The sequence below is a fragment of the Fukomys damarensis genome, unplaced genomic scaffold (assembly GCF_012274545.1).
Source record: "Fukomys damarensis isolate Sample0158 unplaced genomic scaffold, DMR_v1.0_HiC HiC_scaffold_6, whole genome shotgun sequence".
Taxonomy (NCBI): domain Eukaryota; kingdom Metazoa; phylum Chordata; class Mammalia; order Rodentia; family Bathyergidae; genus Fukomys; species Fukomys damarensis.
This window is the reverse complement of record NW_022900918.1, coordinates 41185979-41198331: the sequence shown is the minus strand read 5'-3', so window position 1 is coordinate 41198331 and position 12353 is coordinate 41185979. Positions and strand designations below refer to the sequence as shown.

Sequence of the window (12353 nt, the reverse complement as noted above, 5' to 3'; positions counted from 1 at the left end):
CGCGGAGCAGTCATGCTAACTGTACAGGCGATCAAGTCCTTTAATCACAGCAGGCAAACAGAAGAGGAAGTACGATACATTTCCCGCATCTTTGCTGCTGCCCTTTGATCTTTCCCACTAGGAACACGTGATCCTGAGAGCACAGACACGAAGGTAGCTTTGAAAGCTGGAGAACTTCATGCTTCCTGTAAAAGCACCTCACCCAAAGGCTCTTGATTGGCGCAAATGCCAGGAGACGTTTGGGCTCAGTACCCATGGGGCGCGCCTGAGAGAGATCAGCTGTTTCTCTGGACTTCAGTTCCTCCACCAAAGCCAAGCATGGAAGGGAGATATTTCGCTGGTGGGAGGGAGGCTGATAAGTAAGCATCTTGTGACCTTTTCTTTTCTTTTTTGTAAAGAAAGCAGAAGTTATTTCAAGGAAATATAGGAAAGGAGAAATTCCAGCGCAAAGAAATACCGCTCATTACCTTGCTGATCAGGAACTAAAACTTTGTCTACTACTGGACCCATGCTGAGGAACGGGGACCTGCTGTGGTCTCAGAGACCTTTACGGTGCTGGCAGGACTCAGTGTGGCTCGTTGGTTGTGAGGTTTCCCGGGATGCTAGGCCCTTCGCATCCACAGACTTGTATAGGGAAGGGGAGAGTGTGCACGTGGCCGGAAGTCCCCATAGCCCTGTCCCAGCCCCGAGGTGACCGCTGGCGTGAGCACCAGGCTTCTGTCTGCCCCCACCCTGAGCGGACTCTGCTCTCTGCAGTCCTCTCTCATAGGACTGGTGATGCCTGGACTGTGGCTTTCAGCTCCTGGGAGTCCCTGGCGTGCCTCAGCTGGACCATAGGTTTCTTTTCTCTGCATTTGGAAACAACTTACTTAATGTACATTGTGGATTTGTGCACCCAGCTCAGACATGGACAGAGCCGCTCCAGGGCACACGGTCCAAGGTCTGGCCCTCTGGCTGCTGGAGGAACCAGGCAGCTCTTCTGCACTGAGCTGGGGCTCATTTTCAGTGGTGCAATCAACGCCAAAAAACAGAGTCCCCTAAGTGGCGCTGAAGAGGGTGCAGGCCTCATATAGAGGGTGAGCACATGTGGGAGCTGCGTCCTGTGCGGGGACCTGGAGTCCAGCCGCTCCGTCTGCATCCGGGGTGGGTTCGGACGTCACCAAGTACAGTGGAATTCCTCGCACACCCGAGGATGCCTCTGCCCAGTTCCTCACGTGGCTGACCGTGGCCTGGCATGGCTTGAGGACCCACCGAATTCCGGCCAGGGCTCTCCTCACTCCCGGGCGGCCTGTGAGATGCCACCTTGGTCTTCTGCCCTGAGTACTGGGTGAACCTCCTGCAGCCCTGATGTCTTTCAGCATGTTCTGGTTCTAAGGGCTGCCTGACCCTGGAATCATGAGCCAAACCCGATTTTGACCTTTACCTTTGTGGCGGCTTTGATGTTGTGATTTTGGAGTTGCTAACAAGCTTTAGTGCGTAGGTTGGCTCGCAAAGAAGGAACTCAGGGATGACGAGAATGGAGTGTCTGTGACTCTGCCGGTAGCCCGGCCTCACCCTCTGCATTCAGACACTGAGGGTGGGAAACAATCAGATTTGCTCCTCCTGGGTGAGATCCAGCCGGCTGTGTCTGGCAGCAGCTGGGCTGGGGGCTGGGGCGTCACCTGGGGGGCTCCTTCCCCTGTGGGTCCTCCCTCTCCGCAATGCTTGGAAAGATGCACTTGGCACCCGGCTCGGTGTCAGAGGCCAGAAGAGAAGGACTGCAAAGTAGTGGACTCCAGCTTCTCCCTCTTTTTCGCTCCTGAGTTGCCATGGGAACCGAGACGCAAGAGCCCTGCCACCAGCCGTACGCTGCGAGCAGTCGGCTGGGGCTCCGAGGGCCCTGAGCTTCACGTCTGCAAGAAGCCGCCTAGGTGTGCATGTTCTGTCTCTCGAGACCGCAGCGATCAGCAGTCTAGACATTTTCCCCTTCCAGTGTGGTCGAGCAGAAGACCACATTTGCTGGCAACCATGGCACCAGGGAATAACGGCACGGGACGCTTCCACCCCAGGCTCTACTGGGAGTGTCTTCAGGACGAGAGAGGACTTTGTCGCACTCTGCCCTCTCGTCCCTTCTGCCTCTGAAGGTGCTCAAGGTGCCCTGTGCGAGTGGAGACCAGGCCCTTGTGAGACCCCAGACCCGTGCCCCGGTGTTGGGCTTCCGGGCTCCAGAGCTGAGGAGTGCTTCTCCATGCCCTACGAAGTGCCCTAGGTCCAGTATTCAGCTGTGGCCACATGAAGTGGTCAAGAGGAGGTTCAGTATCTGACTGAGACCTCAGAGCGGCTGACAGAGGGCACCGGAGAGAGCTCTGCCGAGTCCTGCCCCCAACCTGGTAGGGGCTTTGATTACTGCTCCCCATGAGTAACTGGCAGCACCCCGATTCCTAGGACATCCGCAGTCCGGACTGTGTGTTGAGCCTAGGGCTGCCATGTCATTCGGTGTCCTGGTCACTGCTGCTGAGACACCACACCCAACACCTACAACGTAAAGAAGGAGGGGTCTGCTTTGCTTCACGCCTCAGTCCGTGGCCAGCTGGCTCCACAGTGGGGGTGGTATGGGGCAAGAGGCTGGAGGAGGAGGGCCGCTCATGGCCTGACGTCCAGGAAGGAGAGAGAGAGGGCGGAGGGAGGGAGAAAAGCCGTCTAGATCCCAGTGACCGCCTCTTCCCACCAGACCCTGCCCCTGAGAGCAAGCAGCCCACAGATGCCCATGACCCAGTCACCTTCGGAAAAGCCTGCAGGTGAGCACGTGAGGCGGGGGTGGGGGACACATAGATCTAAACCACAGCAGACTGCAAGATGGATCTGCAGGTATCTCGGGCCCTCCCAGCCTGGGCCGTCCAGTCTGCTGTTCCACTGCCCTCTTTCCTGATCAGGAGCCCAGGACGGAAGCTGTGTTTCCCAGCGCCCGCAGTCCACTCGGTGGCAGGGTAGTGCAGCCTCTGCGCAGTGAGATAAACCTCCCTTCCAGGTTGCTTTTCCCTGGAGTGAGAGGAAGAAATGTGTTTAGCCTTTGTTTCTCTTCTTCTCCAAGAGCAAAGCTCATATCGGGGCTCAGATCTTCCCCAGGCAGGTCCAGAGGCTGCCGCCCTTGGGCCTGGCACCTCTGAGAGAGGACACCTGGCACAGGGGATCCCAGGGGGCAGATGCAGAGCTGCCCCTTGTTCGGGAGACCCAGGAACAAACACTCCTGGTGCTGGAACAAAGTCCCCCACATCCACAGCGCAGAGGAGGGTGGCCTGTGCAGGGTCACGGCAGCTTCCAGGCTCTCATGCTCTGGCTCGGGAGAAGGGAGGAGGTCGAAAAATGGCGAAGCCTCCACAGTCCAGACACGCGTCTTTCCCCAGGTCCCTGTCATTAACTTGAAAAGTCAGCCGGGCTGACCCTGAGCAGCTTCATGCAAATGGAAACATAAATAGTGGTGGGGGGCAGTGGCCAGTGCTGTCGGCCGCCCGGGATCCCCATGCACTCCTCTTCCCAAGCCTTTGTCGCGGCCTCATTCTGTGCACTTAGAATCATTTATGTCGGGCCTGGGCTTTCACCATTTTCAAGCTGTTTTCAGATGATGCAAACAAAAATCACTTCTCTTCCTTGACGTCCCAAAGAAACTCGTCTTGCCCATCGGTGGATCTGAGTGATCGGCCACTTTTGCCTAGATTCTTTTCAATTCAGAAAGAAAATAAGCAAGAGAGTTGGCATTGAGATTTATTCCTACATAATAACTGCTCTTATCACACCTAATTTGATTAGCCTTGTAAATAAATCAGATAGAGCACTGTGTTGATGTATTAAATTTGGAAACTTTGAACTCGATTTTCTGAAAAGGCTCTTTCACACATATCTATTCTTAGGTAAGTGTAGGTCTCAGTTTGTGCCCACAAAATCACAGTGACTAGAACAAATTAAAAACAGATTTTCTCCTGAGAACAAAATGGCCTTCCTGCTGGGGCTGGTGGGTAGGGACTTGCACCTAGGTGGCCTCTCGGTGGCGGATGCAGGTGACTGCCTTTGAATGACCACTCCCGGGGGGGGGGTCCTCTTCACCGCCACACACTCAGGTCCAGCTGCCAACGTTTGGGGTGGAAGTTTGGGAATGAAGTGAGCTTGCACCTGTGTTGGTCGGGTTTCCCATTGCTGGGACACAATACCCAATACCCATAACTTATAGGAGAGGCGTAATGTGGCTCACGGTTTCAGGGGGCTCAGTTCATGGTCTGTTGTCTCCAAGGCAAGAATAGCGTGGCAGAAGGGTATGGGAGAACGGAGCCATGTAGTTCATGATGGCTGGGAAACAGAGCCAGGGAGGAGCACCAGAGAGGAGGGGGCAGGAACCAGACACGGGACACAAGATGACACCTCCACGACCCAGCCAGACACGCCCAGGGCAAACCCCACCGTATAAGCATAGCACACATTTCCCGCCCACCACTGGTGAACTAGGTCTTTTAAATCCACGCTTAGCCCAGCCTCCCTGTGCCATCTGTGTTCACTGGGCCCTGAGTTAGGCAGAGTGAGGACTCCAGGACCTGAACTGTAGTTGGAAATTCTCAAAATAAGAAATCCAGAGAGATGCTCACGTTTTGATCACTTCCCAGGTTGCGTTGAAAGATTAATACATAAACTCCACGGAGCCCATAATGCTTGCAGGAAGGACATCTGAAGTGGGATTTCCAGTGAAAAGTGACTCAGCACTGATTTGACTTTTTTTTCCTCCGTAAATTGTATGTGATCATCTGATCAAGTTAAAATGTAGACGGGGCTTGGGTTGGAGAAGGTGCGCAGGTTTTTATTTTTCAATTATTGGTTCAGTTAATATTTATCAGGAGATTCAGGTCTGTAGCTCAGGGCTGAATCGGGCAGGGAGAGCAGAAGTCTGAGACGGGCGACGAGCTGCTGCACAGTGGACAATGGACCTGCATGTAAGCACCCTCGGGAACAAACACTTTTGGTTCATCTCTTCTGCGTTTGCCAGGGGCTAGTGGGGCAAGAGAATGGCTGGAGACTCACACAGAGGGGTTTGTTTGAACACCCGTTGCTAACTGAATTAGTAATGTATTCTAATAAAGCAGCACGCTCAGCTTACATTAAAGTCAATGGACTTCGTAGACAAGGTAAACATGTTGATTTTTTTTGGTACCCGGGATTGAACACAACAGTCTTCTAATGCTGTGCTACATCCCCAGCGCATTTTCATTTTTATTTCAATTTTGAGACAGGGTTTTGCTAAGTTGCTGTTGACCAGGCTGGGCCCGAACTTGCAATTCTCCTGCATCCTCCTCCCAGAGCGCTGGGGTTACAGGTGTGGCCACTGCACCCAGCTCATGTCAGGGTTTTAGAAAAAATAATATTTGACTCAAATTTGGTGGAAACAGCTTTAATCTAAGCAGATCATTTCCTCAAAGTTTTCATTAGCAGTCATCAAGTGCCAGGCAATGCATATACACATGTGCACACACAGAGGTGCACACACATATACACACGAACACACGCTGCGTACAACTTGTCACTCTGAACAACCACACATAGTGCACATTACCATTATCGGCGTGACTGCTGAGCAGAAGTGGAAACACAATTTCTTCTTTCACAAAGGTTTAGCAGGTGACGGCCACCCCAAATCACACATTTGTGAAGCACTCATCCTATTGCAGGCACTGGAGGCACAAAGATGACCAGGTTTGGTCCTTGCCTTCCACGTCCCTGCAGGGGAAGAACGGAGCGTGGACAAGTGTATGCTAGGCTGGATTCTAGGTGCTGGGGGCCTCTTGGGTGGAGGCACAGGGCTCCACCTGGCTGCCGGAGAGGATCTTTGTTTCTTTTCTTCCAGAAGACATCAGGGTAAGTTGAGGCCAGATGTAAAGGGCCCACCAGACTCTAGCAATGTACTGGAGGAAACAAGGACACTCTTACTGGGTTCTCTCACCAAGCGGAGCCAGACCTCCAGTGCCCTAGCAGTAAGACAGGGTGCTGCTGCCTTACCCGTGCCTGATGTGAAGATCTGACCGGCAGTAGGATGTAGAGATGAACCCATGTCCTGAGGTAACAGCAGAAGACTCCCAGGTCTCTGGAGACACACGGAGATCCTTCTGGGAGACGAGCTATTTTAGAGAATGGATTCCTGATGTTCCATTAAGCTAAACACAATTTTATAGGGCTTCTGCTTTCCAGGGTTCCTCCATTTTTACCTACACAGAGTCTTGCTTTTTTCATAGCCTCATTTAAAAATGGAATTTTAGAACTGTTTGCAATGCGTATTTTTGCATTTAGAAAGGCCATAGCTTCCCTCTCAGGGTGGCGATGTTTGGAGTCACGCTGCAGTCTGTGATAGCACAGGATTGCTCTCATCTATAGCTCAGTAAAGTGGCTTTTCACACAGCTGATATAATGAGTACTTTCTCATTTCACAAAACTATGCTGATGTGTTGTGAAATGTAATATTTATTGGCACATTTTCCCATCGTATATATATGATACTACAATGTAGTCAACTGCTGCCCACCCTGGAATGTTGGCATTTAGGAAAAAACAAAAAAACAAAAGAAACTCCATCAACAATTGGGCATGATGTTGACTTTGTAACCAGAGCAACAAGAATGTAAAACGTATCAAAGAACTGAGATGAGTACACTTGAGCACTGAATTATGCAGTGATTTTAACTGTGCTTTAAATTATTTAGCAAACCTTTTTGCCGACCAAGACTTGGAAGGACCTGCCTCACACTCAAGATGCATGGATGGGAGTTGGGTGCATGGGCAGTGGTATCTAGTGGCTGCGTGTGCATGTGTGTGCTCGTGTGTATGGGTGTGTACACATGTGTGTGCTCGTGTGTATGGGTGTGCACGTGAGCATGGGTTTGTATACATGGGTGCACACACATGGCTGTGCACATGTGGATGCACGTGCATGGGTGTGTGTGGCATGTGTGTGTGCATGGGTGTGTATATGCCAGGGTGTGCACACGTGGGTGTGTGCGCATGAGTGTGTGTGTGCATGCATGTATGTGTAACATAATGGCCTCAAACAGCAGTATGTGATTTGTATGCCCCAACATAATTTGCCTAGGATTCGCTTCCTAAAATCGTAAGCCTCTGCCTGCATTTACACCCACACACATGTCCAAGATCATGAGCACACCATCGTCCTTCACTTATGCCAACCCCACGAGGCACAAAGGCGATTTTCCCCCACCGTAGGACCCAGAAGGTGGCCCTTCCTCACCCTGGGGCAGTCTGGGAATTCCAGCCCACCTCTCTGCTTCCAAGAGTTCTGAGCAGAGCTGGCGCTGTCTCCGGAGCCGGCTGGTGCAGTGGGCGGTGCTCTGTCGAGGTCGGTTATTTCTCCCTTTGATAGTTTACAGGCTGTGTATCGCGTCACATGCAGTGGGCGGTGCTTGGTCGAGGTCGGTTATTTCTCCCTTTGATAGTTTACAGGCTGTGTATCGCGTCACTGGGCTCAGACTGTCAGTGTAAGAACCAGTCCTGTGTCCCGGCTCCCAAATTTCATACATGTATTTGATCAAGATCCTGTCCTTTTGTACGAGTCCCTCTTTGTAGTACCTGACGTTCAGATTCCTGGTATGGAGTGGGCCCATGCTCGGGACACTTTAACTCCTTTTCTCATCCCCTTCCTCGTCCCCTGCCTCCTGTTCCCTCCATCTCTTGACCCCCTTCCCACGTGAGAAAGATCTATCACCCTACTTCCCACTTGTCTTTTATTTTGCTCTTTATTTATATTAGGTTTCTCCTGTAAGAGAAACCATGTGATAGTTAATCTAGTGTGTCTGATTTATTTCACTTAACACTATGGTCTCGAGCTGCATCCATTTTCCATCTTTCTTTGTGGCAGCATCGTACTCCACTGTGTATTCTTTCTCATTCATCCCTTGAGGAACATGCAGGCTGCTTCCAAGACTTAGCTATTGTGAATTGTTACACACAAGTATTTCTGAAACAAATGTTGGTGAGGATGTAGAGAAACCAGGACCCTCACCCATTGCTGGTGGGAGCATAAAATAGTGCAGCCCCTTTAGGAAAGAGGTTGGCGATTCCTCAGGGTATGAACAGAGTTGCTGTGTGACCCAGTGATTCTGCATCTGGATATACGCTCGGGAGAGCCGAACAGGTATGTCGACACAAGAAAAAGCTGCTCCCGAGTGTCGGAAACAAATGGTCCTGGGCAGGTGGGCGGACAAGCAGGTGTGGCTTATCTGTGCGACAGGCTGTGGATGGGGTTGTTGGAAAGGATGAAGTTCTGACCCTTGCCACAGCCTGGCTAAACTCAAAAACACTGTGCTAGGTGAAAGGGGCCATGACAGCCCACAGACTGTGTGACTGCGTTTATACCAAGCCGTCCGGGGGAGGAAACCTCAGACAGGAAGTGGACTCAGGGTTGCTGGGAGACGTGAGGTGCACTGGAAGGAAATAGGGGCAACTTAATGTGCTTTACGTCGGGGTGAGAACAGGTAGTGGTGATGTTCTTACGATTTTGTGGGTCAAATAAAAAGGACTGGATAGTAGTGAATCTTAAAGCAATGAATCTCATGCTACGTGAATTCTATTTTAACCAATTGTTCTGAAGTCCTTCTGAGCTCTAGGAACTAATTCAAGCCTCGGCCTTAATCAGTTCTTCAAAATGATCAAGATTTAAATGGCTGATTTGAGGTGTATTTACCCTTTTGATGAAATAAAACAAAATTTTAAGATAAACAAAGGCCACGAAGCAAGTGGAATGTATTTTTTCACATGCGTTAGAATTTCGTGTTTTCACGCATCACAGGACAGTCTCCTGTGACACGGATTGGAGTGGTAAGAGGTGTGTTTCTGCAGTGCTGACACAGATGGTTTAGACACACTTGAGATGTCGATGAGTAGGAAGCTCACAGAGCCAACTGATCGGAGACTCTGGCTCGGAGAGGGGGCTGAGGAGCGAGGCCTGGGTGTGGACGCCCCCGTCTGCCTCTGTCCTGTCTTTGGTATGTTTTCCAGGGTGCAGAGTCCATGCGAGGTGAAAGGAGGATTAAATACGTTGTCACTTTATAGCTGTCCCCGTTTCAGGGGGCGTTTTCCACCAGCAGTAAGATAAACTCACTTTTGTCTCTGAGATAATACAACCGTGCAAGAGGAGCGCACCCCGGGACCGAGAGCCTGCTGAATGCTCACGGGACCCAGGTGAGAGAGGACCTGGAGTCAGGCCCATGCTCCACTGCTAAACTCAGCCTCTTCCTTCACTTTCAATGTAAGCATCAGCATTTTCAGGCATTTTCGCCCAGGAAATTCCCCAAAATATTTGTGTCTGGGTTGTGTACAGTGTGCCCAGCCCCCGCATTCTTTTATTTTCTCGGTCTGCAATCAGGGACAGCGAGAACTTCAAAACCTAACAGATGACAACACGAGACCCAGAGGAGAAGGACGTTTCCTGGAAAGTAATTGTTTTGGGGTCAAACTTCCTTCTTGGTCACATCACGTGGCTGTGAAACGCTTTTATGGGGCATAATGCAACACGAAGTAGCAGGGAACAGTCCACCAGTGTGTACTGGTTTTCTTCCCCTGGCCTGGTTAAGCAGTGTCCTGTAGAGCCCGACACAGTATGTGGTGTCTTCCAGGGTGTCACAGGGCGCTCGTGAAGTGTGAGAGCCACGTGGAATGCTGCTCTGAGTGCTGTCCCATTCTTTAGTGATTGAGGTTCCTTTGACATTTGGGTCACTTGTCATGTTTGGAAACTCTTTTTTTGTCTCCCCTTTCCTCACTGCTTTGACCTGGGGTGCAGTTTGGACTCTTGTTACTTGCTGCCCTAAGGAACCCGGAGTGCCCCGGACACCCCTGACATGACCTGGGACGAGGTCGCCGCACCGTCACCCCCAGCCACGTCTCTGGAGCCGAAGAGGCAGGTCTGGCCACAGATTTTTCAAGTGTTAGGGCAATCTTGATTGGTTTATTCACAGGGATCTGCTTATCTCTAGCTCAGGTGAGAGGTGGTGAGAGCATCCGATTTCTTGTAAGAAAATTCTTAAATTCGAAAATTAAAATGTTATAATGCTGGTCAATGTCACACCATTTTACAGGTGGAAAAATGTTACACCGGCTGCTGACATTCTACTTGAGTTTAGCTGGATATTCCGGTTTTCCTCGATTATACCACATTTTCTTCCCTTCATTTCACCGCCAAGAATAAACCAAGAAGCCCCCCTCCCTTAGTGCACAACTCTGCCACTTCCCAGCCCTGAGCAGGGACCCTCGTGCGCAGCCAGCTCTCGAACCACCCTCAGCCCTGTGATGGACCACTCCTCCCTGACATCTTGCCCCTTTAGCACTGTCCAAACTCTATCCGTGCTGAGGATGGGCTTCTGAATGCCAGGCACAGATAGGGCCCTACTCTGAACTCGTGCTGTGGTTATCCACGTCGGGCGCGTGGCCTGCACATTCACAACCCCGTTTTCAAGTTAAACGCGCACCTGTCAATGTCCACAGCGAGATTATGAATAGCTGGAGGTCATGGACCACCCGGATTAATGATGGCAAAAGACTTCGCCCATAGCCTTGCAACAGATGTTTGTTGACTGAATGAGCGAAGGAGGAGAGATGAACACGGGAGTCTGTCCTTCGGGGGCTAAGAGGAAGGTGAGAAATCAAGGCGCAGCAGGTCTTCCGCAGCTGCTTGGCCTGTGGACCTGGCCAGGGTGGGAAGCTGAGTCCTGGGGTCACCAGGGCATCAGGTGCACAGACCCCTCCCTACGCTGTGCTGGGGAGAACTTTGACCGTCACACACAAAGCAGAGAGGGGTGTGACGGGGCCAGCGTGCTCTTATTTTTAACTTTGCATATTTTTCATAACTCCCCAGCAATAGTCAGCGCTCATTTCTAAAACACAATTGTAAAGCTGCACGTCAGAGTTCTGACCTGTAACTCAGGCTTAATCTGCTTCCTCCCGGTGGCCGCTGTGGCTGGAAGTGTGATTTTGTAGCAGGAACCAAACTGTGAGTTCCTTCAAGGCCCAGGGCCAAGCTCACCCCACGGGCTGTTTTCAGAAGGCTCGGAGGCCCTCAGTACAAAGGGTCAAACGCAATCCAAACACATGCTTGACAGTGTGAGTGCAAAGGACTCGGGCGCTTGGTGAATGGTTAACAGGGAGCTCTCGTAAACAGGAGTCTTCCATACCTCCACCAGCAGGTTCGGGAGAGCCCCAGGAGGGGAAGAAAATCGCATCTTCCAGTGTTAAATGTCAGTCACCAGGCAGCTGGGTGACATTTACCGCTTTTTATTTTTAAGGGGTTTTCGCTTAATATTTGGAGCAAGGCAGCGTACACGCAGCATTCTTCCGTGTGCTTCTCATTCCACTCTCCGTTCAGCAGATGACCTGACTCCCATTCGCTCCCCGGACTGGGATAACCTTTTCTCCCCCTCAGGAGAGGCAGCAGTTAGCCGAGGCCATCGCGAGGACCGAAAGACAGTTCAATTCATTTTGAAACAACACAAACAAAACACTTTGCGCTATCTTCCGAGTAGCTCAAGAAAAAAAATGGGACTGCTGAAAAGAAAGCCTTTCCCCCGGGATGTGCTGGCGTGCTTGCAGCTGAACTACCTGTGACCATCCCACACGGCTTCCAGGAAGAGTATTCAAATATTTAGCAGCAACAACAAAAACCCCACCCTGTAAAGTTTAACTTTAGGAATGATATTGAGAATTGTGTTACAATCCCATAAAAATGGTTTTCTTTTTCTGTGTAGGTAGAGTTATTAGCATCTTCTTGTACATTTTGATTTACTGATTGCTACAACTTGTATCTCGGTGTCCCACAGAATCTCATGTGTTCTAGGCAGGGCTTTTTGGATCTAGGATGTGTGATGCCGAGATTCAGGGTATGATTACTAAATTAGTCCACTGATTGGCTTAGCATGGTTCTGGGTGTGGGTAGTGGGAGGCCCACCCTGGATGTGGGTAGCCCGGAAGGGAAAAAAAAAGAGAGAGGCAGGCTGTTGCTTGCCTCCTACCTACCCTGCCATGGACTGTTCATCCTCTGTGAGGCCCCTCTGCCCGCTAGCCTGCCTCAGAGTCAGCTGACTATGGACTGAAACCTTTACAAACTGTGAGCTGAAATAAACCTTCTTTCCTTTTTTTTTTTTTTTTTTTTTTTTGTTTGTTTTTTTGAGACAGGGTCTCACTATGTAGTTAAGACTGACTTGGAACTCACTTTGTAGCCCAGGCTGGTCTCGAACTCACAATGATCCTCCTGCCTCAGCCTCCCGAGTGCTGGGATTACAGGTGTGCACCACCACGCCCAGCTAATCTTCTTTCCTTTAACTGTGGATGTTAGGGATTTT

At 50.8% G+C, this 12353-nt stretch overlaps 1 long non-coding RNA gene across 1 annotated transcript; it reads left to right on the top strand.

Annotated features, from left to right (window-relative positions):
* Window positions 1-8907: 8907 nt before the first annotated feature.
* LOC104859396 lies at window positions 8908-9435 on the top strand. The gene is made up of 3 exons (XR_779366.1): window positions 8908-9008; window positions 9138-9271; window positions 9389-9435. It is a non-coding gene; the product is annotated as an uncharacterized LOC104859396 (long non-coding RNA).
* Window positions 9436-12353: the final 2918 nt, after the last annotated feature.